Genomic DNA, 26,995 nt, shown 5'->3' with positions numbered 1-26,995 from the left:
CGACAAACGCCTATGTACTTAAATCTCTCAGTTTGGTCAAGTCTTAGCATTTTTCCATATTTATTTCATTGTATCTTTAAAAAGAAAATATAGATAAAACTTAAGCCCCCTTTTATTTCTTTCCTGAACACCTTCTGTCCCTGCTTCCCTCATGAGCGTTATTTTGAATTTGATGTTAATCTTGTGCATGTTTAAATGCTCTTTTACGTATTAGTATATCATTTTACCTTTGAGGACAAAAACTTATGGAAATTTGAATTAATACTTAGTATTATAGAGTAGCATATACTTAGTACTTAATACTACAGAACTGTGCAGTTAAAAATGATTAAAATTGTATTTTAATTTTTCTTGTATTAAAGTTATTTTTAATTGACATATATTTGTTTATGGGGTACGTCATATTTGGATACATATATATTGTGGAATGGTCATAGCAAGCTAATTAGCATAGCCATCGCTTGAATATTTATCATTTTTTTGTGGTGAGAACATTTAAAATCATTTTTTTTAGCTATTTTTAAGTATACAGCACATTATTATTAACTGTCATCACCTTGCTGTGCGATGGAGCACCAGACTTATTCCTCTTGTCTAACTGAAACTTTGTACCTGTTGACAGACATCTTCCCTTTCCCTCTTTTCTCCCCAAAATGGTAAATTTTATATGTATTTTACCAGTAAAAACAATTAAGGGAAAAAAAAGAACCAAGTAAATGGGCTTCAAGTGATGCTCTTCAGAAACAAGGACGTTGCCTTATTTCAGTTGTTTAGTTTGCTTTATGAGAATTATTGTGACAAGGACTTCCTTCTTCCAAACCAAATTCTTAGCTGAAATATTTATAATGTGTGTTTTCGGGAGCAGGGAGAGGATGGGTATGATTTCCTATGCTCTGTTTGTATGTTCATTCCCAGACACAACCTTATCAAGGCTCATGTACTTAATTAAAGTGGGGGGCAGATGGTGAAAAGAGTGTGTTGGTGTACGCAAGGTTAAACCGCATCATACCGCTGCCAAAGGCTACACACTCTGCTTTCCCGTGGTTGGTAGTTTAATTTTATGACAGCCTCTGAATTGTGTATTTTCATTCTAATATTAAGTTGTGCAATTCAGAGGACCTAGATTCGCCTCCAGAGTCCACAGACTCCCTGCAGTTATGCTGCCACTTTTGAGAACTGACCTCCGCTGAGTTGTTCATGCATCATGAGTTGACATAGTCCACCGGGCTAATAGAGGGGAGCTACAGGTTCCCTGTCCCACAGCTTTACCATCTAGCTTGGCCATGAATGCAACTTACAGACTGAATTCTGCTGTACATATAACATTTAATGGCCAGCAGGCACAAAAACATCACAGAACCTTGTTCTGTAAGCTCCAAAACTGTGCTGTCCAACAGGGTGGCCACTAGCCACATGCGGCTACTAAAATTTAAATGGAATTAAACAAAAATTGGTTCTTCAGTCACATTAGCCACATTTCAAGTGGTTGGTGACCACCTGTACTAGTGGCTACCTTATTAGTCAGGCGAACAAAACATTTATGTCATCTCAGAAAGTCCTGATGGACAGAGCTGCTCTAGACAGTCTCTGTGGTCTGTCCTTTGGTGGATCTGGAGAACACTGAACAAAAAGTTTCATTAGCAGCAGATGGGACAATATTCTAGCATCAGGATTGGGTTAACTTTCTTGACAGCATCAGGTGACCAAATTTCCTCCGAAGCATCTAGAAACAGGACTGGGGAGCGTCTTCAGCTGAGGACACCATTTCCCCCTCCCTACCCAGCTTTATTGAGGCATAATTGACAGATAAAAATTATATATATTTAAGGTGCACAATGTGATGATTTCACGTATGCATACATTGTGAAATATTACCACAATCAAGTTTATTAACACATCCATCACCTCACTGTGTGTGTATGTGTGTGAAATCTATTGTAGCAGATTTCAAATATATAAAAAAATTAACTATAGTCACCATGCTGTACATCAGATCCCCAGAACTTCATGGTCTGAGGGCACCCTTTGAAAGACTTAGACAACTGGGCTAGATAGAGTCTTATTTTCAGGTTATGAAAGAGTGGGAAAGTCTCTGCAATACTTAGAGCCCATTATGAACACTGAAAAATCATTTGCAGCATTCATTATTGTAAGTAACAACCCTCTGGTATTCATCAGAGATAAACATGGTTGACTTGGTTGTCTGTTTACATGATCTTTTGATTAGTCATTCAAATCCTAACTACCCCAGGGTATAGGTTAAAAATAATTATTACCCTTGTATCACAAAAATACCCATGTTGAAATATTTTGAAAAATTGCAGACAGTATGACTGCCTGTGTATAGACGACCTCGTTTAGTTTTTGCAACAACCGTTTCCAGTAGATATTGCAGGTATTAACTTCATTTTTGTCTGTATAAAATTTTTCAGTACCCTGTGGCCAGGCTATTGCATGATGGAACCAGCTGCTAAAGACATGCAAATTGTTTGTATAGCTGCCAAACATATAAGCATGCAGCCATTCTTATTGTGTTTTATAATGTCAAGGCTCCTATATACTTTGGGCCAAGCCAGATAGTGCTTCATGCGACACCAAATACAGGCAACCTATAGTCCTCTCCTAGCTCTCTATTGGAATATTTTCTGTATTTTTCAAGTTTTTATTAATTCAGCAACTGTGTGCATACCAGTTGAGTGCCTATCAGGTTCCAGGCCCTACATCCTGCCACTTCTAGCAGCAGCAGGTTCATTTTTACCTGGCTTTGCTGCATCTATAAAATAGAGATGATAATGTCTTTGCAGAGTTTTTGAAATGATTATATATGTGGAATGTTCTGTAAATGGTTTATTTTGATTGCATAATTGAGGAGACAAACTCCTTCCTCTCACGTTCCTTGGCAATACCCTTCTGGGAAAATGTTTGTATTTTATTCCAAAATATCAAACATGGACTACTTTCCAACCCTGATTCCATATCAAAATCATGTGTGCATGCAATAATTATACTTGTATTTATGTGGTTATCTGACTGTCTCCCCCACTGGACTGGAGCCTCCAGCAGGGCAAGGTGGATCCAAGTTGTTCTAGGAAGTGTCAGTATCTGCCAACATGGTGCCTGACCAACAAACCCCTCCTGGATTCTGGCCTTCATGGTTAGCGAACCACCAGAGTTAGCATCCTTTCGCAATGTTTCAACTGCGTGAGAGCCACACTGGAGACCATTTCTAGTGCATCTCTAGTTGGGGTGGAAATGCCCAGAAGGGATCCCTTTGGGCTAAGCGGAGGTTTGGTGAAATGAGTGTCAACTAATGTGGACGTTCAGGGTCAACAGTTGTTCTCCTTTTGGCGCCATTCTAAATTGGGTAGACAATCCCCTTGGTGGGAAGAATTTTGCACAAAATATGTTTGTGGGGAAGGAGGAGAGACATAGACTCCCTGGGAGCTGTTAATTACGTCAGAGGAAACCAGAAAGCACAGATCAAAGAGCAGAGTTGGCATTTTACTACTTATCCTTAAAGGACTAGAAGTCAAATGATGAAAATGTGAAGACCTTTGTTCTAGTTCTCTAGGGGACTATAAAGGAAAGTGGGGATGGGGGTGGAAGTAAGAGGTGGAAATGCTCAAGGTTGATTCTCTAAGTGGGACCCCAGGGGTTCAGAGGCAGACTGACTGGCATCCAGCTCCAGACTAACCCAGTTGGAGAAAATGGAGATAGGAGGTAGCCTACAGTGTTTTTATTATATTATGGAAAATCAGAAAGATGATATATAGTATCTGAGTGAGTGAAGAATGAATGTAAATAGCCGCAGTAAATGTGAATGACTGTTATAGTTAATAATTAACTTTAATTTAATTAGAGAATTGAGGATGAGCAGAACCGCAACAGGTAAGCCTGGATTGGGGGCTGGGGTGAGATGAGAGTTGGATGTCTCTTAGCATCTGTCTGGCTATTCTCATCAGTCATCACCGAGTTCCTATTAGTAGAACTGCCTGTGGGCCAAAACCTCCTGCCCTGCTCCTCCTGCCTGTAAATGATTTTGCTGATTTAGTGCTTTATATTTCTGTCCATCCTATTCTTAGCATAATCAGGCTTTCTCTGCATTTCCTTGAAGCTAAATAAAATTAAGCTATGGGAGGCTCCCTGCCTCTGGCATGTATCTCCCAGAGCATCTGTGAATAGATGCTGTTGTGTGGGCACACAATGGTCTCCATTCAATTAGGAACCACTTGTGCACATCTCCTCTAGGAAGAGAGCTCTTTACCTATATTAGTCCGTTTTCACACTGCTGATAAAAACACACCCGAGACTGGGAAATTTACAAAAGGAAGATGTTTAATGGAACTTATAGTTCTACATGGCTGGGGAGGCCTCATAATCATGGCAGAAGGCAACAAGGAGTAACTCACATCTTACATGTATGGCAGGAGGCAAAGAGAAAGCTTGTGCAGGGAAACTCCCGTTTTTAAACCCATCAGATCTCATGAGACTCATTCACTATCAGTAGAACAGCATAGGAAAGACCCACCTCCATGATTCAGTCATCTCCCACCAGGTCCCTCCCATAACACATGGGAATTGTGGGAGCCACAAGATGAGATTTGGGTGGGAACACAGAGCCAGACCATATCATTACCCAAAGTGCATTTGTGGTGGCCTACCAGCTTGAGAAGTGGTTAATGAAAATGATATTGGTTAATGAAAACTATAGTCAAGGTTTGAAAAATCTTATAATGTGAAAACAACTTTAAAAAAATTTAAAAACAATACAGTATGGGAAAATTAGAAGCTATAAGACGAAAGGGGGCAATATTTTTTAAAACCTACCAAGAGCAAAACTTTAGGTGTAGAAATTAGAGCAGTGGTTGCCAGGAGCCCCCAGGGGTAGGGAAATGGTATAGGCTGCAGAAGGGTCAGGGGAGCTCTGTGGGGGATAGAAATAATCCACATCAGCACTGTCCAATAAAAATGTAATTTGAGCCACAAGTGGGAACTACTAACTTTTAATTTTCTATAGGTAAATTTTAAAAAAAGAGACATAGGAATAGGTAAATTTCTTTTTATTTTTTGATGTTTTATTTAACTTAATATATAAAATATTATAATTTCACTCTAAAATAAACATAAAATTATTACGATTTTTTGCATTTTACACTTATGACACATTTGATTTTGTGCTGGCCACATTTCAAGGAGCCGTGTGTGGCCGGTCTGTGAGCCACACAGTTCAACACAGTTTTGGTGGTGGTTTCATGGCTGTATACATTTGTCAAAGTCTATCAACTATATGTCTTAAAGGGTGACTTTTACATGTGTATATTATATCAATTAAAAAAAAAATCCTGATAGCCATTATTAGCCAATGTATGTTCCAAGCATATATTAAAATTATTGTCTCGAAATAAATTTCAGAAATTTCCAAAATAAAAGTTAAGAGCATACATTAGAATCACCTAAGGCTAGTAAGTTTCATAGACTTCATGGGGGTGTGGGTGTATGTGTGTTTCCATTACACAGCTTAGTTTAGAAAGGTCTAGTGAAAATTTAATTAGACATTGCAATTCAATAAGAAAAGGATTTGCATATGTTTGGCAAGATAAAGATGAACCCAAATTGTTTTGAGAAAGACAGTGCTATTTTAAGAAAGCTTGTCATTTTCTCTTTTGTTTTATGGCTACTTCTCTTGCAGCAGTATTAAAAATCACTGTCTCTTGACTTCCTTCTGTTTCTATTGTATAATGTGTTTTGCAGTAACTATTTTGACAGTAGATCTGCCTGCAGGCACTTTTGGGGCATGGGGAAGGATGGGACTCATGTACCCACTTGGTAAGAGGAGGTTGTCGGGGAGTAAGTTTAACTTTCATCGCTAAAGCTAGGAAATTTTTTTAGCTATACGACCGTGTGTTAGTAGTTACAAATAATATTGTTTGCTCTTTGATAGCTATTTTGATGTTTTCTTTTTTTCTACCAGAAAGTCCATGTTTAAGTTTTGCTGAAGCTTACATAAACTTTCACAATTTACAAATGAGTATGTCTAGGAGAAATAGGCCAAAGGATATCTTCGAAATGGTTTTGAAGCCCAGATATCTGGGCTGAAAATAAAAAGATAAAATTTGTTAGGGTTGACAAATCAATTCCATAAGTTTGGTCTGGGGAAGACCCAACTGATAAGAAAATTATCCCACAATATTCATAGACTAAATCTTAGAGCACAAAATGTGATGTAGTTGTTTGAGAACTTTATAACCCGCAGCATACATTTAACAAGTGGGCCACAGATTGGGCAGAAGGCAAATCCTTCTCAGGTTGTTTCACCTTAGAGTTTAGAGTTTAGTTTAGAGTTTAGTTCGGTGGTCTGTTAGTCCATGAAGCAGTTACTCCATTGTTCTTGCTATCAAGATGAATTTTATATATAGCAATGAAAATCAGATTTCAATGTGCATTGAAAATGCAAATCCTTGTGCCCCATTTGTAGGAATTTCTGGTTTAATAGACAAGGAATGGGGCCTAGAATCTGCTTTCTCAGCATGCATTCCACGTGATTCTTGTGCCAGCAGACTCCACCCTGAGAAACTCTAATCTGCAACAACCAGTTAAACTTTTACTAGGTTTTCTGTACAGATTAGGCACTGTGATAAATTCAAACAAAAGGCAATTTCTTTGTCATGAACATGCTAATATAACTTACAAGGTGGTATGCAGGGAGTGGTACAGCCAGTATGAATGGGAAGGAGCTCAGTCAGAGCCAGGAGCCAATGCCACCAACAGTTGATTCAGGTTAATGGAGACAAAAGTGCATGTCCATCTCGTGGGAAATAGCATGAGCTCCAAAAGGGAGAATGGCATTCCTGGGGGAAGCAGCTGCACTTAGATATGGACTGCAATGTTCTTGAAGCACTTAGGAAATTTTAACAAGAAAATTGACTATGACAATTAAGAAGCAGATGCGAAAGAAATGCATTTGATCATTGTCAGAGGTTCTTAAACTTGAATGTGCATTAGAGTCACCTGGAGGACTTGTTAAAATACAGATTTCTGTGTCCCATACTCAGAGTTCCTGATTCAGTAGGTGTGGGGTGGAGCCTGAGAATTTGCATTTTTCTGACAAGTTCTCAAGTTATGCTGATCTGGGGGCCACACTTGGAGACCCACTGCTCTTAATGAATTTGGCGTCTTGATTTACCAGAAATCGATAGATGATGATGACGGGTGCAGATTGTGGGGGCAAGAATGGGGAAGGCGATGATTATCAGGGTGTGACCTTGAAACCCCACTCATGGGCTATGTTCCTCTCCACTTTTTTTTCCTTCTATGACTTTTTTACCCTCAGAGCAACTGGTCTAACCAAAAATACTCTGGGGGTGGGGACAGGAATGTGGCTATGGAGAATAATTTGAGAACTATAAATCAGTTTTTTCTTTCCTAATTGAGGTTTTATTGGTTGTGTTGAGGATCAGTACACAGAAATTCCAATTTGTACACAATTATGTACTGAAACTCTAAAAAGCCATTTTAATTCTTTTTAAATTCATTGCAGTTCTTTTTAAAAGTTATTCCAATGACTCTCCACCTTAAAATTTGGAAGCAAATTTTCCTGAAGAGGATATCAAGTACTAGTATCTTCAAATGTTGATAAGCTGTTACATACATCATACCAATTCACAATTTAATAACATACACACTGCATACTCAAATTTCAGTCTTTCACAGCATAATGCATTTAGGAAAACAGGACTACCATGACCAAAGATGCTACAGACTGCACACTGTCCTGACAGGGAGAGCCACAACCAAAGAGTAATATTTTTAAGGAAACAATTCTACTAAAAGCCAACATGAAAATAGAAGGAATCACAAATGTTCGAGACATTAAATGCAGGACTGTTACTCCATATTGCCATTTACTGTGCTTTCTGTTATAGGATATGGAAACGAATCCCCCATCTATAGCATGTTAATCTGACTCCCAAGACAGTCAAAGCCTGCCATAATTCAATATCCCACACTATTTTCTGGTTGTACCAGAAAATAAAATAAACAACCAGCGAATGATTTCACCTGTTAAATAAAAGCATTTACCCTTGAAAAATGGGTGAGTTAGGATTCCCTCCTTCTTAAAAATATTTCTAGAACTACTAAAAAACTTGTATTTACAAAATAGTAGATAAAAATATTCCTCTGGATTGTACAAGAAGGGAGTCAGGGACACTGATAAGACATAGTATGTGATATCAGTCAGACTTGCTGTCTTTCTCTGTGGCTTCATCCGAGGCTGGACTTTCCTTGTTTTCAATGTCTCCATTTTCTGTAGATAAATCTTTAGTTTCTTGATCAGCCACTTCAGCCTGTTTTTCCTTTGCTCCTTTTTCCCTTTTTGTTTGTTTTTTTTTGTTTTGTTTTTTGCTTGTTTGTTTGTCTGAAGATTTATCCTTTCCTGCTGCCTTTTGGGGCTTGGTTTCACTTTGTAGGTGCCGGTTTAGTGGACCACCTTGCAGATCTCTTCTTGGGGGTCTCCCTTCCCCGACACTTCAGCTGGGCTGACCTTCCCCGTGGGCATTTTGGTGGCGGGGAAACTGTGGGCTGGGTGTCTGCAGGCTGTGGTGCACCGAGAGCCCTCCCGAAACTGGGCTGCCTGGCCACAGCTGCTGCGGTTCCCATCCGAGAACTACAATCTTACATTCAGCATGCAGCCAAGTACTTCTAAAACTCTGATCAGGACTGCATGTCTCAGATTTTATTTTAGAAAACCATAGGTATGGAATATCATATTTTATTATGAAGGCTGTTTAATCCACTGCTTTATAGAAGTCTCAAATCTAAAACTATACTCATGATGTTAATCCCCAAACTTGCTCCTCCTCCAGTGTTCTTTAGAAATGGCATCGTCATCTGCCCGTCTTCTCAGTACCACAGGCTGGCCTCATCCTGGACATCATTCCTTCTCTCACACGCTTTCATTCCTGCATCCAGTCACTCAGAAAGTCCCATCAGTCCCATCTCCTGACATATGTTACATCTGTCTACTTCTGTTGCCTTCACTGCCTCTACCTTGTCCAGTCTACCAACTCTCACAACTCTCAGCTGGCTCTTCCCACATCTTCTTGGGCTCCCTTCTGGTTATTATTGTATAGGAGGCAGAGATATTTTTTTTTTTAGAAACACAAATCACATCAAGCCTACCCTGTACTTAAGACCCTTCAATTGCATCCCACTGTTTTTAGGATAATCCTTAAATTCTCAAAATGGTCCCACGGGCCCTGCATGACATGGCCTCACCCACATTTTCAGCCTCATTTGCAGCCATTTCCCTGTTTGTTGTCTACACTCCAGTCCCACTGACTGTTTCACTTCCTGAACTAAAGGTGTTTAAAGCCACTGCTCTTCACTGAGATACTCCTAGACGAATATCCCAGGGGTATCCATAGAGAAGAGGGTGAATGTGACACTTGCAGATGACATTTTAATTAAGATTAAAACTGACAAATGGCCCCAGTCTATTGCTTTTTGAAAACGAGGTCTTGGGAAAGAACCACTACTTGTCCTTGGAGAGCCTGGGCGAGTTAGAAAATGGTGTCCCTCCAGGTGAATGCAATCCTCGTGCTGCATGGATTGGATTTCAGCGTCTACGTACCCAGGGTGAGGCACTCTGTGAAGGATGTGACCTGCACAGCCAGAATGGTGACCTCCTCTGGAGATCTCAGTCGGTTTGCTTCCAAATTGAAACAGGTATAAATAGGTTTGTCTTATTTAGAAGCTGAACGACTATGGACAACTTCTGGAGCTCCCTGGTAGCCCAGTAGTGGTTTCATAATAATAATTAATATGAAAAGCTTTTACCACAAGGCTGTAAAAGTTGTTCTTTGCATGGCTAGGATGACATTGTATATTTACCTTTCCAAGCCAGCAGGGTTCTGTCTGTGCTGCTAGCTCTGTAGCTGTTTTTCAGAGTTGAGGACCAAGAGTGATTTACAACCTAGAATGTCTCTAGCTGCTGGCATCTAAGTTTGGTACTGAGCACTTAAAGCCCCCAGACTGTGGTGTTTTACTATGTGGAGGAAGGCCTCGTTGGAGAGGCACAACATTTTTTCATCTGACATGTTTGCTCTTGTGGAAATGGCTTGAAGTATTTGAGTCCTGGCAGCAGAAAACATGGGAGGAGACTTAATTCTTGCTGAGCATGAATCATCCTATACAAATTAAAAGTGATCACTTTTAAAAGCAGTTTCATTGCTGGTATAAAACTATTCATCAATCATTAGATTGCTTTGATGTGTATATCATATATCTGTGTGTCTCTGCCAGGATCCTAGCATGAACCTCTCCCTGAACAAACACTGAATAAATATTGCTATGATTTTGCTTATTACTGATACTTTTGTCTTTGACTTAGAGACAGTTTTGTTTCTTGTTTTTAACTCCATGTTGAATATGAGTTCTGTTATTTTTCCTTTTTTTTAATATTTATGGAAGTGCCTAAATTTTCCTAGGGGTGAGGTGGGGAATATAGGAAAGTATGAAAAACAACCACACACACACAATTCCTTTGTAATTTCAAACGCTAATGGACACTCTCTGGAGGTCATTGTCAGATCTCTCAGTAGGAACAGAATTCGAATCTGGAAGCAAGTAATCCCTCTGTAAATATTTGTTATGATACTGGAATTGCCAAATATGCTGTATCTAATTGAATTTTATTACTGGGGCATGAAAGGCAGTTGGTTGAATGTTGCCACTGAAAAGAATATATTGTGGCCAGCAGACTGTTGCCTATATAGCACTGTAGCTGGGTTTTTCAGGCCAGCTGCACTTTGAAAAGTTCTGGATGCTGTAAGTATTGGAAAGGTTGGGTCCTTCTGAGGGCCAGGAGGGAAGGATCTGTTCCAGGCTTCTCTCCTTGGCTTGTACGTGGCTGTCTTCTTTTGCCTTCACATCATCTTGAATTTGGACATGTATCTCTGTGTCCAATTTTCCCCTTTTTATAAGGATTCCAGTCATACTGGATTAGGGCCCATCCAAATAGTCTTGTTTAAATTGATTATCTCTATAAACACCCTATATCCAAATAAGGTCACATGCTGAGTTCCTGGGGCTTGGGATTTCAACATATAAATTTTGAAAGGACATAATTAAACCCATCATATCACCTGTAGTTGAACCGCAACACAAATTAGCCTCAGAAATCAAGTTGTATTTATTTTGTGTTTGTTTTTATTTGCTTTTGAGCTATACTTATTTTGGAATTGTTTATAAACTGAACCAATTTCCATAAAGTGGTTAACTTTGACTTTTATTTCTTTTTTCCAGACCCACCAGAGTGCCATACTATTGGTTCTGCAGTCAACACTGCACTCACTCTCTCTCGCTACCTCATTCTCTCTTTCGCACACTCTCTCTCTCATTTGTTTCATGAGTCATTAGGCCAAAAAGTGTTAGGTAAATGAAAGCAAATATGACAGCAGCACCTTGAACAAGAGGACCACTTCTTTCCCTCTCAAGTCCATGACCTGTAACATGTCTAACATTCTAGTTCTGAGGCTTTTAAATGTAATTCATTGATATGCAGTGTGCTTTCACTTGACAGCTTGCTTTAGTTACACCATTCTTGCCTATCCCTCATTTTCCACCTTAGCCTTGTTTAGTTGTACAGTTTTGACATTCACAGCTCTCCAGTGCTTTGGACTGAATGTTTATTCCAAGAAGTTGCAGCTGACTTTTCTAGCAGGTCATTCTGATGTTGTCCAGGGATGCCGTCAGAGGTGCAGGTTCTTGAAGCACCTTTTCTACTATCTCCCTTTTCTACTCTGGGCCTTTCCCAGTTTCTGGGAGGTCAAGGCATCTGCCAAGCCTGTCTTTCTGCAGCCCACCAGCATCAGTCATACTTCTATGCTCCATCTGTACTTTATTGGTGTTTTTTTGTTTATTTGTTTGTTTTGTTTTGTTTGTTTGTTTTGAGACAGGGTCTCACTCTGTCACCCAGGCTGAAGTGCAGTGGTGCAGTCACAGCTCACTGCAGCCTCAACCTCCCAGACTCAAGTGATCCTCCCACCTCAGCCTCCTGAGTAGCTGGGACTACAGCTGCCATCACACCCAGCTAATTGTTTGTTTGTTTTAGTAGAGACAAGGTCTCACTATGTTGCCTGGCTGGTCTTGAACTCCTGGGCTTAAGCGATCCTCCTGCCTCAGCCTCCGAAATTGCTGGGACTACAAGTGTGAGCCACGGTGCCCGGCTCCATCTGTACTTCAAAACTCACCCCACTCCCTGTTCCTGCAGCACGTCATGTGCTAATGTGACTGGTATGTACCCTCTTAGGCTTCTGGGCCCTGAAATACAACCCATATTTTGTTCCCCCTATCCTAAGAGATCAGGTGGAATAGAAGATTTTCTCCCTTTTGTATTAAATGAGTCAAATTTTGTCTCTCCTCGAGTATATTCCAAAATATCAGTAATCTGTTAATAATAAAACGGCTTATCCCTTCAGAAAACAGAATTTAGGGTTGGTTAGATAATACTCACTACCAATCATCATCATCCATACCTCTCTAAGGCTGTAGCAGGGTGGAATAGCATGAGCTATCGATTGTACCTGAGCAGAGGAAGGTCTGGGACCCCATCTCTCTGAAGAAATTAGGTGGCTTGAGAGGCCATCTTAGATCTGAATAATTTCAGTGCCAAAGACCAAAACCCCTTCATAAGCTGCAATTAGACTCTCCCTGATTGCCATGCCTGGCTTTCTGTTGGAGAAAATCCTAGAAGAAAACAGAAACTCCCAAGGAGCTGGGTAGCCAAGAGAGGAGCCCAGACCTTCCATCTGGTGACCTGATGGTTCTGGCATTTGACCTCTCTGAAGATAAGAAGCCCAGGGTATTACACATGAATTGCAATATCTGAATTAACAAAAGTACTCTTTCCAGGATAGATATGCTATCAGAGCTTAGATATAAGGATGTTTTAAAAATTTCATTCAGAGATCAGGCGCAGTGGCTCACACCTATAATCCCAGCACTTTAGGAGATGGAGGCGGTGGATCACCTGAGGTCAGGAGTTCGTGACCAGCCTGACCAACATGGCGAAACCCCGTCTCTAATAAAAATGCAAAAATTAGCCAGGTATGGTGGCACATGCCTGTAATCTCAGCTACTTGGGAGGCTGAGGCAGGAGAATCGCTTGAACCTGGGAGGCAGAGGTTGCAGTGAGCCCAGATCTCAGCACTGCACTCCAGTCTAGGCAACAGAGCGAGACTCCGTCTCAAAAAAAAAATTCACTCAGAGACCTGAAGTGTCAGGCCCAGCAATAGTTCTTTGACCTTTGGTTTGATGTCAGTCCTATGAGCTAGCTCTCTAGCACTAGGGACCATTCTTGTGTTTAGTTTCACCTCCTCTCTTCTTGGGGTAGATCACAATCAAATAGCTCCCAGTTCCTTCCTTTGGGAAGACAATGACTTTGCCTTCCCCACACACATCCATACAGCACTACTGCATGGACTCCACACCCCAGGTCCAGAGTAGTCAGGGTGGCTACTCTAGGACTAAGCTCTTTTCCTATCTCCTGGTGAAATGGTTTTAGCAGACATTTGTCCCTGGCAGCTGTTAGTTTCCTCTCTCATCATTATATTAAGACGTCCTTGGCCAAGCATGGTGGCTCGTGCCTGTAATCCCAGCACTTTGGGAGGCTGAGACGGGAGAATCACTTGAGGCCACAAGTTCAAGACCAGCCTGGGCAACACAGGGAGACCTTGTCTCTACTTAAAATAAAAAAAATTAGCCAAGTGTAGTGGTACACACCTGTGGTCCCAGCTACTTGGGAAGCTGAGGCAGGAAGATCACTTAAGCAAGCCCTGGAGGTTGAGGCTGAAGTGAGCTGTGATTGGGCCATCGCACTCCAGCCTATGTGACAGAGCGAGACTCTGTATTTTAAAAAAAGAGAATAAAAGACCTCCTAACCAATGACTTCTTTAACTGTTTGCTTACACATTGGGGCCTTCAGCAGATTAAGAAAACCTTGGTGAGCTCCTGAATAGTGATGCTAGGCCTCAGCACGTACAAAGGAGTCCTGGAGTATGTTCATGGTTCTGCTTAGCTTTTAGAGCAGACCTCTTTTTACTGCCAGACTCCTAAGCTACTAATGGGTCAGTTGTCAGGGATGGGTATATGCAGACAGAGCCTGTCTGCAGATTTTTCTACTCATTCTCTATCAGGTGCTAATTTCAAACAGAAAGGACAGCCTGCAATGCAATAGAGCTTTCCTTTGGGAGGAATTTTTTCAATAAAAAAAATAAGCTATGACAGGTTTTACTTGAACAAAGAATTGTTACGTAACTGGAATCATAAAGATTCTTGCATTTATATTGAAATAAATGTTTGCGTGATTTATTTTCCACAACTTCAAAATGACAATTGCTATTAATTAATGAAACAGAAAAATTCCATGCTAACTAAAAGAAGCAACTGGTGGTACTTGCTAGTATTAATACCTTCTAGTTACAAGTTGGCTATCTGAGAAACCCTTCTTGATTTGATTCATTAACCGAATGAATGAATCATGAACAGGAGATCCAGCCACAGAAAACTATAGTTCCTACAAACAGATCCTAGGAAGGTTTGACACCATGGGAGTTCTGAGCTTGGGCTACTCACCACATTTATTGCCACTCTTTAGACCCCGAAAGCCTCAGCAAAGTGTATATCTCTTAAGATCCTATTATCTAGCTTTAACTCCCTTTCCCAAACCCAAGAAATTATACAAGTTATTTAGAAAATTCTTGTGTTACATGTTTTCGGTAAGATGTTAAGACATTAAAAAATGGCACTCCAACTTTGTGTTTTGTTGCATAATAGAAGAGAGTGAAGAAAGGGTAACATCAAAAAGACCATAATCATACATGCAAAATGCATGTCCACACCCAACAGAGGGGTGGGTGGAATTCAAGACCAGTTTGTGTTGGATTCCAAGATAAAAAGAGACTAAGTGGATGTGCCTGTGTTTCCTCAAGGGAGGAATTTATGGTATTTACTAGCACAAAGCAATCACTTAAAAGTTGAGTCAAATATTCCTGTACTTGCTTATAGGCATAGTCTATAATAAGGTAATGATTCATCTAGTTTCAACTTCACAGCAATAATCTTGGGTTATAGATGTGGAAAAAGGATTACATTTATCTGTTTTAATCTCATTTTACAAACAAGGAAAATGAAGCCTGGAAAATTTGTTTGAGCAATATGCTCTGTAACATCTCATAACTCCCAGTGGTATCATTTTCCACAAAAGAGGCAGAGTAGAGGGAAGAAAATAGTGTCCACGGGCCAGGGTCAGGGACCAGCCATACTCCAGTCCCTGTTGGTGACTGCCCTCAGCCATCCTGGTGGCCTCAGCTGAGACCCAGGCCCTCCCCCAAAAGAGGTGTCCCAGGATAACTCAGGTATCACTAGTCATCTGGCGGATAAAGGCAAAGTTTGTATGAAAGTGGCAATTTTGGGGGGACATTTAAATGTTTCCATGCCTCATTTTCCTCTTCTATAAAAAGGGAATAATAGTATGTTTGTTCTAAATCACTTGGATACTTACTAAGCACTTAATAAATATTAGTTGTTATTATTTTCTTTTTCCCATTCTCACTTTTCCCTCTCTGCCTTCCTCCCTCCTCTTTTCCCTCCTTTCCTTTTTATACCCCATCTCCATTGTTTTCAAGCAAAATATACAGGGCATGAGAGGTATTTTTCTTTAAAAATCTGGCTATTTTTGTGTTTTCTTCCCAGAATTTCCAGAACTCAGTTTTATTAGTATATTTTGAGAACCCCACTCGGGGACATTTAGTTTGTTTCCAGGTTTGTTTTGGTTCTATTGGAATCCCTCCTCTTCTACTTTGTAGCCCTGTGATCTCTTCAAGAGATGATGATTTTCGATGGCATTTTGGGGGTGATATTCAGGTGGCAACCAAATTGGAGGGGACCATGGAGCAGCATGTGGGACTACTAATTCTAAGGGCGTCATTGTGGAGAGTAAGCGCTAGATCGTAACATAGGAAGGGTGAGGGAAATGTCTGGGAGTGTTTTTTTGTTTGTTTGGAGCTGGGATTTTTAGATCCAGAAGATTTTCAACATATTTATTAGTTTAGCAGAAGGAAACAGAAGAATGGAAGAGATTGAAGATGTAAAAGGGTGAGGGAATAATTGTCTGAAAGCTTGGCATGAGATCAAGAATAAAAGGGCGAAGACTTCCTGTGATGGAAGGCCAGGAGCCAGGAACAGACAAACAAGTCTACACAGGAGCTTTAGAAAGAGGGTTCCCCAAGATAGGCTTTGAGATTCTTAGTGTGGAGGGATCTGGAGTAATCTGCTGAGATTAAGTGTTGGAGGAATAGGAACAGATTAGGGGAGAGTTTTTAGGAATTTTTAGAGACAGCCATTATGAGAAATGTGACAGGGAGGGAACTAATGATGGATAAAAGGATTCTTTTTTTTTTTTTTTTTCAAGAAAAACATGGTTTTATAGCAGAAACAAATACAGAAATAGATTATCCAAGTATAATGGTTGGGAACTTAGATGCGTAAACACTGTAGAATTCAATGTCAAAATTTATGACTAGCAATATCATTTCAATTGTGTCATAAAAACATTTTCACATGCTTTTTGGTCATGTTTTTGTGAATGTTTAAAAAATGACCCTAATAGTAATATAGAACATGAGGGATGGGAATAATTTATGATATTTACTCCATTTAACCGTGGTATGTATTTATATCTGAATATATGTATATGCATATATAAGTTTATATACAGGTACATATATATTTTTCTATATGTGTAGATGTATACACATATTTACCTATCCTCTTATAATGATTAGGTTTGTTGTGAACGGGATTCATTACGGTTCTTTTTTTTTTTTTTTTTTTAATTATACTTTAAGTTCTAGGGTACATGTGCATAACGTGCAGGTTTGTTACATATGTATACTTGTGCCATGTTGGTGTGCTGCACCCATCAACTCGTCAGCACCCATCAAAAGGATTCTTGAGTAACATTAAGTGCCCAGTCAAGATTAGACAGCAGGCGTTTGAAGTGGAGCCAACTCAACTTTCTCTGGCTGTGCTTTGTACAGCTAAGTCAAGAGGCAGCAAGACGTTTCATGAGGAAAAATAAATTTTTAACACTCTATTACTCTTTAACGGAGAGCAGGAATTGAAGCATCCTGATATGAAGACAATTCAAAGATATCCAATAGAGATGGCATAAATAACAAAAATTTGAGAAGTGTATTGTTCCCCAGCCTTGTTTTTAGGCTCAAGTAAACACCCCATTAAGTAGAATGTATACCTTTATCACTTAGAATACTCAAGTTTCGGGGTGCCACTTAAAAATAAGGCAGATGCTGTACTTGGCTAGGGAAAAGGTATGTCTCTGGCAGGTGGGATCCCTTCATCAGGTCCATGAGATGGACTTGATTGGAAGCACATATAGAATTGGAGATGGTCAATTGAATGGAAGCTCCTCAGTTCCTAGATCAATTTCTGGTACATGGTAGGTAAAAGAGAAATACTCTGTGAATAAAGTACAGTTGTCCCTTGGTATCCATGGAAGATTGATTCTAGAATCTCCTGAGGAGGAGCCTCTCCGTAGAGGCTCAAGTTCCTTATATAAAATGATGTAGTATTTGCATATAACCTGCACACATCCTCCTATATATGTTAAATCATCTCTAGATTACTTAGAATACCTACTACAATGCAAATGCTATATGAATAGTTACTCTACTGTATTTTAAAATTTCTATTATTTTTTTTCTTTGAATATTTTAAATCTGTGGTTGGTTGAATTCATGGATATGAAATCCATAGATATGGAGGACTGACTATATATATCTGTATGTATTTGAGTAAATGTATGAACTTATTCATGTCACTTTGGAGCACTAGTGATATGAGACATTGTAAAATGTGGAAAATCCTGACGATATTGGTCTTTTGGTAGCCCTGCCCACGTCACTCAACATGTAGCTGTAGTAAAAGCAAGTTTTCAAGTTCCTGTCAAGACAGTTCAACACATTTACTCTCTTCTGCTTCTCTGACTCCTTCATTTCCTCTCTTCGGAAAGTCATGGGTTGTCAGAACTTTTACTGAAAACAAAATCTAAGTTGATATTCTAAGACATGAAAGAGTCAGAGTCAAACAAGTCCATTAATATTTCATTCTTTCCTATGCAGCACTCCAAAGCATGTTAGGTGATGACTAAGGAATAATTTTGTTTTGATTGATATAAACAGTTATTTCTTATTTATTTCATGATCACCATGGTAAGTGTAAACCAAAAATAAAATTCCAGCCACCTGAATGGACCCTTCCTCTCGGCCAAGGGCATTCCAAAGTTAACCCGAAAAACTAGTTTAGGCCATGATGGGAATGGGGAGCCAGACATGACTCATTATTCCCTCCTCCTTTTTGGAATTACTGATAGAACAGAGTCTTTTAAAGTCTGGTAAGAAACATTAACAATCTGTTCTCTGAAGCTTCCTACCTGGAGGCTTCATCTGCGTGATAAAACCTTGATCTCCACAACCCCTCATCTTAACCCAGACATTCCTTTCTATTGATTCTAAGTCTTTAGATAATAACAACTTTTTCAACCAATTGCCAACCAGAAATTCATTGTATCTACCTATGATCTGGAACTAACCAACCCCTGCCGACCAATTGTGCTGTCTTTCTGGACTGAACCAATATAGATCCTACATGTATCAGTTGATGCCTCATGTCTCCCTAAAATGTATAAAAGCAAGCTGTGGCCTGACCACCTTGGGCACATGTTCTCAGGATCTCCTGAGGGCTGTGTTATGGGCTGTTGGTCACTCATATTTGGCTCAGAATAAATCTCTTCATAATATTTTACAGAGTCTGCCACTTTTCATTGCCATAGACCTGGTATAGAAATTTTAAGAGTGGATCCTTAGTCCTTAAAAAACTCTATCTAGTAGAGACAACATTCCAAGGACCTGGTTAAGTGAGGCTGCTTGCCAGAGATACACTTTTTCCTTAGCCAAGTATAACATCTATTAGAGATAAGCAATGGTTCCATATGGTACTTGGTAACAGAGGCTGAGAGAGAATGGATGTGGGAGAGACAGCAAGTGCTATAGGAGTACTTGATGATGTGGTGATCTTCCTTGAGGATTCTGCCATGACATTCAGTTTTTATGTATAAGATCCAGGCACAGTCGTCACTGGGTATCCACGGCAAGTTGGTTCCAGGACCTCCCACAGATACCAAAATCCAGAGATGCTCAAGTCTCTGACATAAAATGGCATCGCATTTGCCTATAACCTAGGAATCTCCTCCTGTATACTTTATATCATCACTCGATTACTTATAACACCCAATGCAATATAAATGCTATGTAAATCTTTGTTGTATTCTTTAGGGAATAATGACAAGAAGAAGTCTGTACATGTTTAGTCACAGACACAATTTTTTTTCAAATATTTTCTATTCATGGTTGTTTGAATCCACCGATGGGGCACCCACAGATATGGGGGGCCGGCTGTATTTCATCAAGTTTCAGTGTAAAGGACGGCAGGGTAATGACTCACCCAGATGATACTTTTATAGTTCCTCCTGTTTCCTTCCTTTGGTGGATGAAGGAAATGCTGTCATACTCAGAAGTTGACAGTGGGCAGTTAGTTGCCTCAAATGGCCACTCTGTCCTCCCATGACTTAGGCCATAGTCCTGAGTTTGTCCTTTCTCCCAAATGCTATATCCAGTTCTGTTGGCATTTACATCAAAAATATACACAGGGTGATAGAAGCGTTGCTATCTTGTTAGGGATATTTTACCTAGGTGTACGCACTTGTCAGAACACATCAAACTGTGCAGTAAAGATCTGTGCATTTTACTCTCTAAATTATAACTTAATTCATATGTGTAATGCATCCTAATATTTATAGTAATATACATTTTGTACTCAGAATATATAGCAGTATGCATGTATACATATACATATATATTTGCTATATGTGTATTCACACATACATACATTTATACATATATATGTATACACACACACATATTTACTATGTGTGTATTCACACACAGATGCATACATAACTAGGGTCCAGTCACCATCTCTACTGCTTCCACCCTGACCCGAGCCACCAACAGGACACTGTCATCTGAATTGTTGCAGTTATTTTCTGACTGTTCTTCCTTCTACCTTTGCCACCCCTGCAGTGTGTTCTTAGGAAGGATACTTCTTAAAACAGAAATCAGATCATGTCATTTCTTGACTCAGAACCCTCCAGTGGCCTTCTATCTCCATGCTCAATTGAAGTCAAAGCCTGGCTGGCATGAAGGCCCCAGATCCCACTACCCTAATGCTCCCACCGCACCTTCTGTGCCTCTGGGACCACATTCCCTAACTAACCCTCTGGCTCACCACCTTCCGGCCCACTGACCTCAAACATCAACTACATGAAGCTCTCCCTCCTCGGGACCTTTGCGTTTACGGTTGTTTCTCCCTGGAAGCTCTTCCCAGATATTCCTGTGACTTTCTCCCCTCACCTCCTTCAAGGTTTTAATCAATGTCGCTTTATCAACGGGGCCTTCCCTGATTATCAGATCAAAACTTCTAGGTCCCTGCCATTCCCTTTCTGCACAAAGAGCTGGCACAGTATATAATTAAGAGGATGTGCTCTGCTGCCAGACTGTCTGGCTCCACATCATTTTCTAGCTATGTGACTTGGTGCCTCAGTTTGATCACCAATAAAGTGGGGATAAGTACTGTGTCATTAGGGTTATTGTAAGGATTCATTGAATTGATATATGAAAAGCACTTAAAACAGTGCTCGATACATAGTAAGCTAATGTTAATGTTACTGCTCTTGCTTGCTTCATTATTTTTCCCATAGCACTTATCAATCACCTTCTCACCTGCTATATATTTAAGCAATTTTTTTTTGTGGTTTCTTGCCATTAGAATGTATGTGCCATCAGAACAACAACTTTTTACTTTTTTTCCTCTATTTTCTTTCTTTTTCTTCACTACTATACCTTCATCACTTAGAATAGTGCCTGATATGCAGTAGGTACTCAATAAATACTGTGTAATCAATGGGTGAATGAGAGAAGAGTCTGTGCACTTTCAGGAGGCTGTAGGATAAGGTAGGTTAGGGAAGGGGCTGGAAACATTTTCTGCAAAGAGCCAGATAGTAAATATTTTAGGCTTCAAGAGTTACAACTACTCAACTTTGCTGTTGTGTCATGAAAGCCACCATAGATGATACATAAACGAATGAATGTGCCTGTGTTCCAAAGAAACTTTATAAAAACAAGTAGTGGGCCAGATTTGACTATAGGTCATAGTTTGCCAACTCCTGAGTTAGGGAATAATTTTTGGCTTTACTTTCCTCCTTCTCATTACTCCTCCCTTCAGCCCGCAATTAGTGCTACTCACTCAGAACTAAAATATAAATAACTTGAAAAGCATTACATTACCCCTTAGTATTTGGCTCAGTATTCATTAATTGTACAAATTTTCCATATGTCTCTTAATATTGTAATAGGAAATAACAATGTTAAGAATATATTTTAAACTTTCCAGCTGTACAGTTTCAGGCCTCTGGTTTTCATTTCTCTTCTCCAACAGCTGAAAACTGGTGATTCTGGCCAGGAACATGTAGGCTATAAAGGAACAAGCAGCGTTGGCATTCCTCTTACTATATGGCCAAGAGCGTAACTGACACCCAGTTGGAATAGAAACCAACAGAAATTACCTACAAGACAAATTGTTTAGTTTATAAGATTATTTATGAAAACTTATTTTTCCACAAAACTGTTTCCTTGCCCACAGTTTTTACCACTCTTCCCAATCGATTTTATGTGCTCACAAGTTTCTTCCAGCTTTTTAATGCATTGAGTTCTTGACCATATGACAAACTGTAACTTTAACACAAAATATATAGCTTTTATTGTTGTAATTAAAGCAGACTCGAAATTATGCTCATTTTGCTGATATGATCCATTATAATTAGACATATAAGCAGTCCAACTACGTGACTGCAACTGATGTGAATTTGACGCAACCAGAAATGTTTTTTGTGTCACCTCTTCTGAATTTAGCAGCACATCCTTATTGTTGGTGCTGACAGTTTTCCACTTGCCATTTAATTATCTTCATCATTTTATGTGTGTGGGAAGAGAACAAACCTGGACCATACTCCCCATTTGTTGGGATTTTCTTGCTCCCTGTGTTGCGCCTTTCTACAGCTGTGGTCCGTGGCTGCAGTTTCCAATCAGAGTGTGACATAACCTACTCCCAAGACACCTGGCCAGTGTGCCCCCCAGAGCAGCGCTGCTCAAACCATCTCTGGGGAAAGACTATTTTGTTTTTCTGTCATGAATTGATTCATTTTCTAAAATTCAATTAAAAAGAAAATTGAGTTGCCAGCAGAATTATCACGTAATTGGATATCACAGCAAGGTCAAGTTACAATGTAATTTTTAAAACGTTTATTCTCAATTTTTGAACTTACAGTAGACCAGTAACAGTTTGTGCGTCAGCTCCAGTCCACAGACCATATTCTAGGCAACACCACTTCAATGGTTTTCACTCCAGTGGTTTTCAAATGTTTTTAACCCAGTATAAAGTCTGCATTCTTAGGCTGTAAAACACATGAGTGTGTAGACACCTGTGCAGGCACACACATGCAGATACTCTGAAACCACTGGAATATCAGCCCCCTAAGGGCAGAACTTAGCTTTTCTTGGTCTTTTTCACTATTCTGCCTCTAATACCTGCCACATAGTAGGCCCTCAATCAATGTTTGTTGCAGGTGTGTGTGTGTAGTGTGTGTCTGAATAATCAAATCCAAATTTTCACACAATAATACTTAACCTTTACTCCTGCTGAAATAGCCTCTGTTGTCTATTTAATAAAAATAAATACTGATTTTAGCCTAATAATTCTATTTCAGCACATTCTAATTTTAGGAGTCGTGACCCATGGTTTATAAAACATTCCTTTAGAAAGTGCTCATGTATAGGAATTTATTATTCTTTTCTTCTCCAGAGCTTTGAGTAGCTGTTACTCACTCCTGTCTCCCTATGGGTGTACATATCCCAGAACTGCTTACATCTAGGCAGCAGTCCACGTAGCCTGCGTACTTACGTTGGTGGGCCTGTGAAGGAAAATAGAGATAGATGAGTCTTAAGGTTTTTAAGAGCTAAAAAGAAGGGAAGAGTGAGGTTAGAGTTAGAGTGGGTAGAGCAATAACAAGTTGAAACAGACCCGCTGATACTCCTCCATAATACTGGGGTCCAAGTTTGCAAACTCTTAGGAATAATGTCATTCTAAAATAGTACAATGAATTTGATTCACCTGCATCTCGAAGAGCATGAAATTTCACTTTTTAAGATTGTGGATAGTAAGCCTGATAATAATAATCACGTTTATCTAAATGTGTCTAAAAAGTTAAGGTCATGGCTGAGTGCAGTGTCTCCCACCTGTAACCTCAGCACTTTGGGAAGCCAAGGGGAAAGGACTGGTTGAGCTCAGGAGTGTGAGACCAGCCTGAGCTATATAGCGAGACCTGACCTCTACTAAAAATAAAAATTTAAAAAATCAGTTGAGCATGGTGGCACCCACCTGGGGTCCCAGCTACTGGGGAGGCTGAGGTGGAAGGATCACTTGAGCCCAGAAGGTCAAGGCTGCAGTAAGCCGTGATCATGCCACTGCACTCCATCCTGTGTGACAGAGCCAAGACGTTGTCTCAAAAAAAGAAACAAAAAAACAAGTAAAGGTCAGGATGTAGTTTTCTGGTTTATACAGCTCAGAGGAAGGTGATACTATCAGCCAAAACAGGGCATACGGGAGCCAGGATACTTAAGACATCAGAGTGTGTGTGTTTGCGGAGCCACTGAGTCATAGCTGCACACAGCAAGCATTTGGTGTCCACCACACTGGATGATGGGGAGCAGATAGCAGAAATACAGTCTGTTTTCAAGGAGCGCACAACTTCGTCCAGAAGACAATCACTGTAAAATCAGGGCTGTCATGGAGGTGGCGGTCAGGCTGACCTTGAAGGAAGGAATGCCTGACCCACCTAGAAAACGTGTGTCCCAGGACATAGAAGAGGGCCCAAGCAGTAGGGGGATCAGTGCGTGTCATGGCACAGAGGTGAGAGGGCAGAAGTGTCTTCCAAGAAGGGCATGTCTTTACAGTATGGTGGGAGGCCGGCAGTCCTGTACATAGTTTATAGTTTGGATTAGAAACGTATGAGGGAGGTCAAGGTTGGTGATCCTAGTCAAGGTCTAATAGTTGTTTGATAAATACCTACCGAATGAGTGAGAGGCATATGTGGGAACAATATGGCTTTTGGACTCAAATCTCACTTCTTCAGTGACCTTGAACAAATTCCTAACTTCTTCATGTAGTCATAATAATAGTTAGTTAAATATGGAGAAATGGAGCTTTCTTTCAACTTATCACAAGATCTTCAAATCTACTGCCATTTAATACACATCAGTTTTTCAATAGCAGCAGCATCCTTTATTCAAGAAGTAAAAGATCTTGGCTTATTGTATGAACCTTTTCATCAACTCTCTTCTGGTTATTCCTAAGCATTAATAGCAAAGAGCCAGAAGGCTCATTTCCTTTTACCTCATCCTATTTTCCCTTGCTGCTTCATTTATTTGGTTACTTACTGGCTTTGCCTCTTTGTATTTTGTGGTGTTTCATTTTAGTGAACCAGAGAAGTAACTTTTACTAATGTATTGTCATTAATACGCCCTCTTTTGTCCTCTGCCTTACAATCCTCTTTGAGTGGCTGTTCCATTTTCTGAATGTGCATGTGCATGTGTGTGTTTGTATTTGTGAGGCTGGTTAAAATAACAAGTAGTGTATTATTTGGTTTATAAATATTTGGTGAGCCCTTAGTATGCTTGAGGTCATGATAGAGAATAAAATATCTAAGACAATATATCATGGTTCAAAGCGTTTGAAAATTTTATGGTTTAAATACATGGATAAAAAAACAAAAATGTTTCATTATGGAAAACTTCAAATACAAAAATATAGATAGGATTCCCAGCTGGGTGCAGTGGCTCGCAGCTGTACTCCCAGTACTTTTGGAGGCTGAGGTGAGCAAATTGCTTGAGCCCAGGAGTTCAAGACCAACCTGGGCAACCTGGCGAAACCCTGTCTCTACAAAAATAAGCCAGGTGTGGTAGTCCCAGCTACTTGGGAGGCTGAGATGGGGGGGACTGCTTGAGCCCAGAGAGGTTGAGGCTGCAGTGAGCCATGTTTGCGCCACTGCACTCCATCCTGGGTGATAAAATGAGACTCTGTTTCAAAAAATATTTGTATCAATAGATGGAATAGTATAGTGTACCCCTACATACCGCCACCCATTTTCAACAGTTATCAACTTATGGCTAATCTTGTTTTATCAGTATCTTTACCCTGATTTTCTTCTATTTTATTTTATTTTTATTTTTATTTTTTTTTTTGAGACGGAGTCTCGCTCTGTCACCCAGGCTGGAGTGCTGTGGCCGGATCTCAGCTCAATGCAAGCTCCGCCTCCCAGGTTTGAGCCATTCTCCTGCCTCAGCCTCCCGGGTAGCTGGGACTACAGGTGCCGCCACCTCGCCCGGCTAGTTTTTTGTATTTTTTAGTAGAGACGGGGTTTCACCGTGTTAGCCAGGATGGTCTCGATCTCCTGACCTCGTGATCCGCCCGTCTCGGCCTCCCAAAGTGCTGGGATTACAGGCTTGAGCCACCGTGCCCGGCTTTATTTTATTTTAAAGCAAATTCCAAATGTATCATTTCATCCATGAGTATTTTGCTACTTGTCTCTAAAAAATAAGGACTCAAAAAAGATAACTATAATAGCATTATTAATAACCTTAGAATGACAGTAATTCCTTAATATCAAATAAACACTGTTCAGATTTCTAGTTATATCATCCATTCTATACTTATTTTACAGTTTTTTTTATTTGTTTTTGAGCAGAGTCTGGCTCTGTCACCCAGGTTGGAGTGCAGTGGCACTCCAATCTCAGCTCACTGCAATCTCAGCCTCCCAGGTTCAAGTGATTCTCCTGCCTCAGCCTCCCGAGTAGCTGGGACTATAGGCACAAACCACCATGCCCAGCTAATTTTTGTATTTTTAGTAGAGATAGGGTTTTGCCATGTTGGACAGGCTGGTCTCGAACTCCTGACCTCAAGTGATCTGCCTGCCTTGGCCTCCCAAAGTACTGGATTACAGGGGTGAGCCACTGCGCCTGGCCTTATTTTACAGTGTGAAGCCTCCTCAGGAGGCTAAGGTGGGAGGATCACCTTGAGCCCAGGAGTTTGAGGCTAGCCTGGGCAATATAGCCAGACCGCAATTTTAAAAAAAATTGTGTTGTAACATTAGATATCACCCTTGCTGCCAACATCCCCTACCTTTTCTGGTTTCACCACTTCCCCTGCCCCTGTTTTGCCCTTTCCAAGTGATTCTGAATTAATTTTCTAGGGATGTTAGAGCAGATTGGTGGTGAAAACGGTTTGGGCTTATGGAGTGGGAAGGAAAAAAATATGTGATGACAGATACATAGCAGAGAACCAGAAAACAAGGAGGGTTGTATTTAAGAATCTAAAATGTTGCAGACATAAGGACCTATAATGGTTGAGGTTTAAAGGGAGAGATTTTTTGAATTAAAACCTGAATGGCTTCTTCAAAGCTGTTATTTTTGGATGAAAAGTAAGAAACTGAGGCATGGGGAGAGGAATTCTGCCCTTATTTACCTTGTCAGCCAATTCCCACCTCATCTGGGCAGGGCTTGTTGTCCCAGGGATGAAAGACAGGCCTCAGTGTGTGTGGGTCTAGTGATTGAGTATGCCTCAGAGCCAGTGGGAGGGCTTGGAAAAACACAAATTGCTGGGCCTGCCCCTGGAGTTTCTGATTCAGTAGACCTAGGGTGGGTGAGATTCAGGGATTTGCATTTCTTTCTTTCTTTCTTTCTTTCTT

General features: G+C 40.2%; 1 protein-coding gene and 1 pseudogene across 1 annotated transcript in view; one reads left to right on the top strand and one right to left on the bottom strand.

The window, feature by feature from the left end:
* LOC105515203 (liprin-beta-1) overlaps positions 1 to 26,995 on the top strand; it is a 173,411-nt gene that overhangs the window by 76,003 nt on the left and 70,413 nt on the right. The window lies entirely within an intron of this gene.
* On the bottom strand, positions 7,917 to 22,293 carry LOC105515224 (annotated as a pseudogene).

The sequence above is a fragment of the Colobus angolensis genome, unplaced genomic scaffold (assembly GCF_000951035.1).
Source record: "Colobus angolensis palliatus isolate OR3802 unplaced genomic scaffold, Cang.pa_1.0 Scaffold256, whole genome shotgun sequence".
NCBI lineage: Eukaryota > Metazoa > Chordata > Mammalia > Primates > Cercopithecidae > Colobus > Colobus angolensis.
Note: the sequence above shows the minus strand (reverse complement) of the source record. Positions and strands in the feature narration are given on the sequence as shown.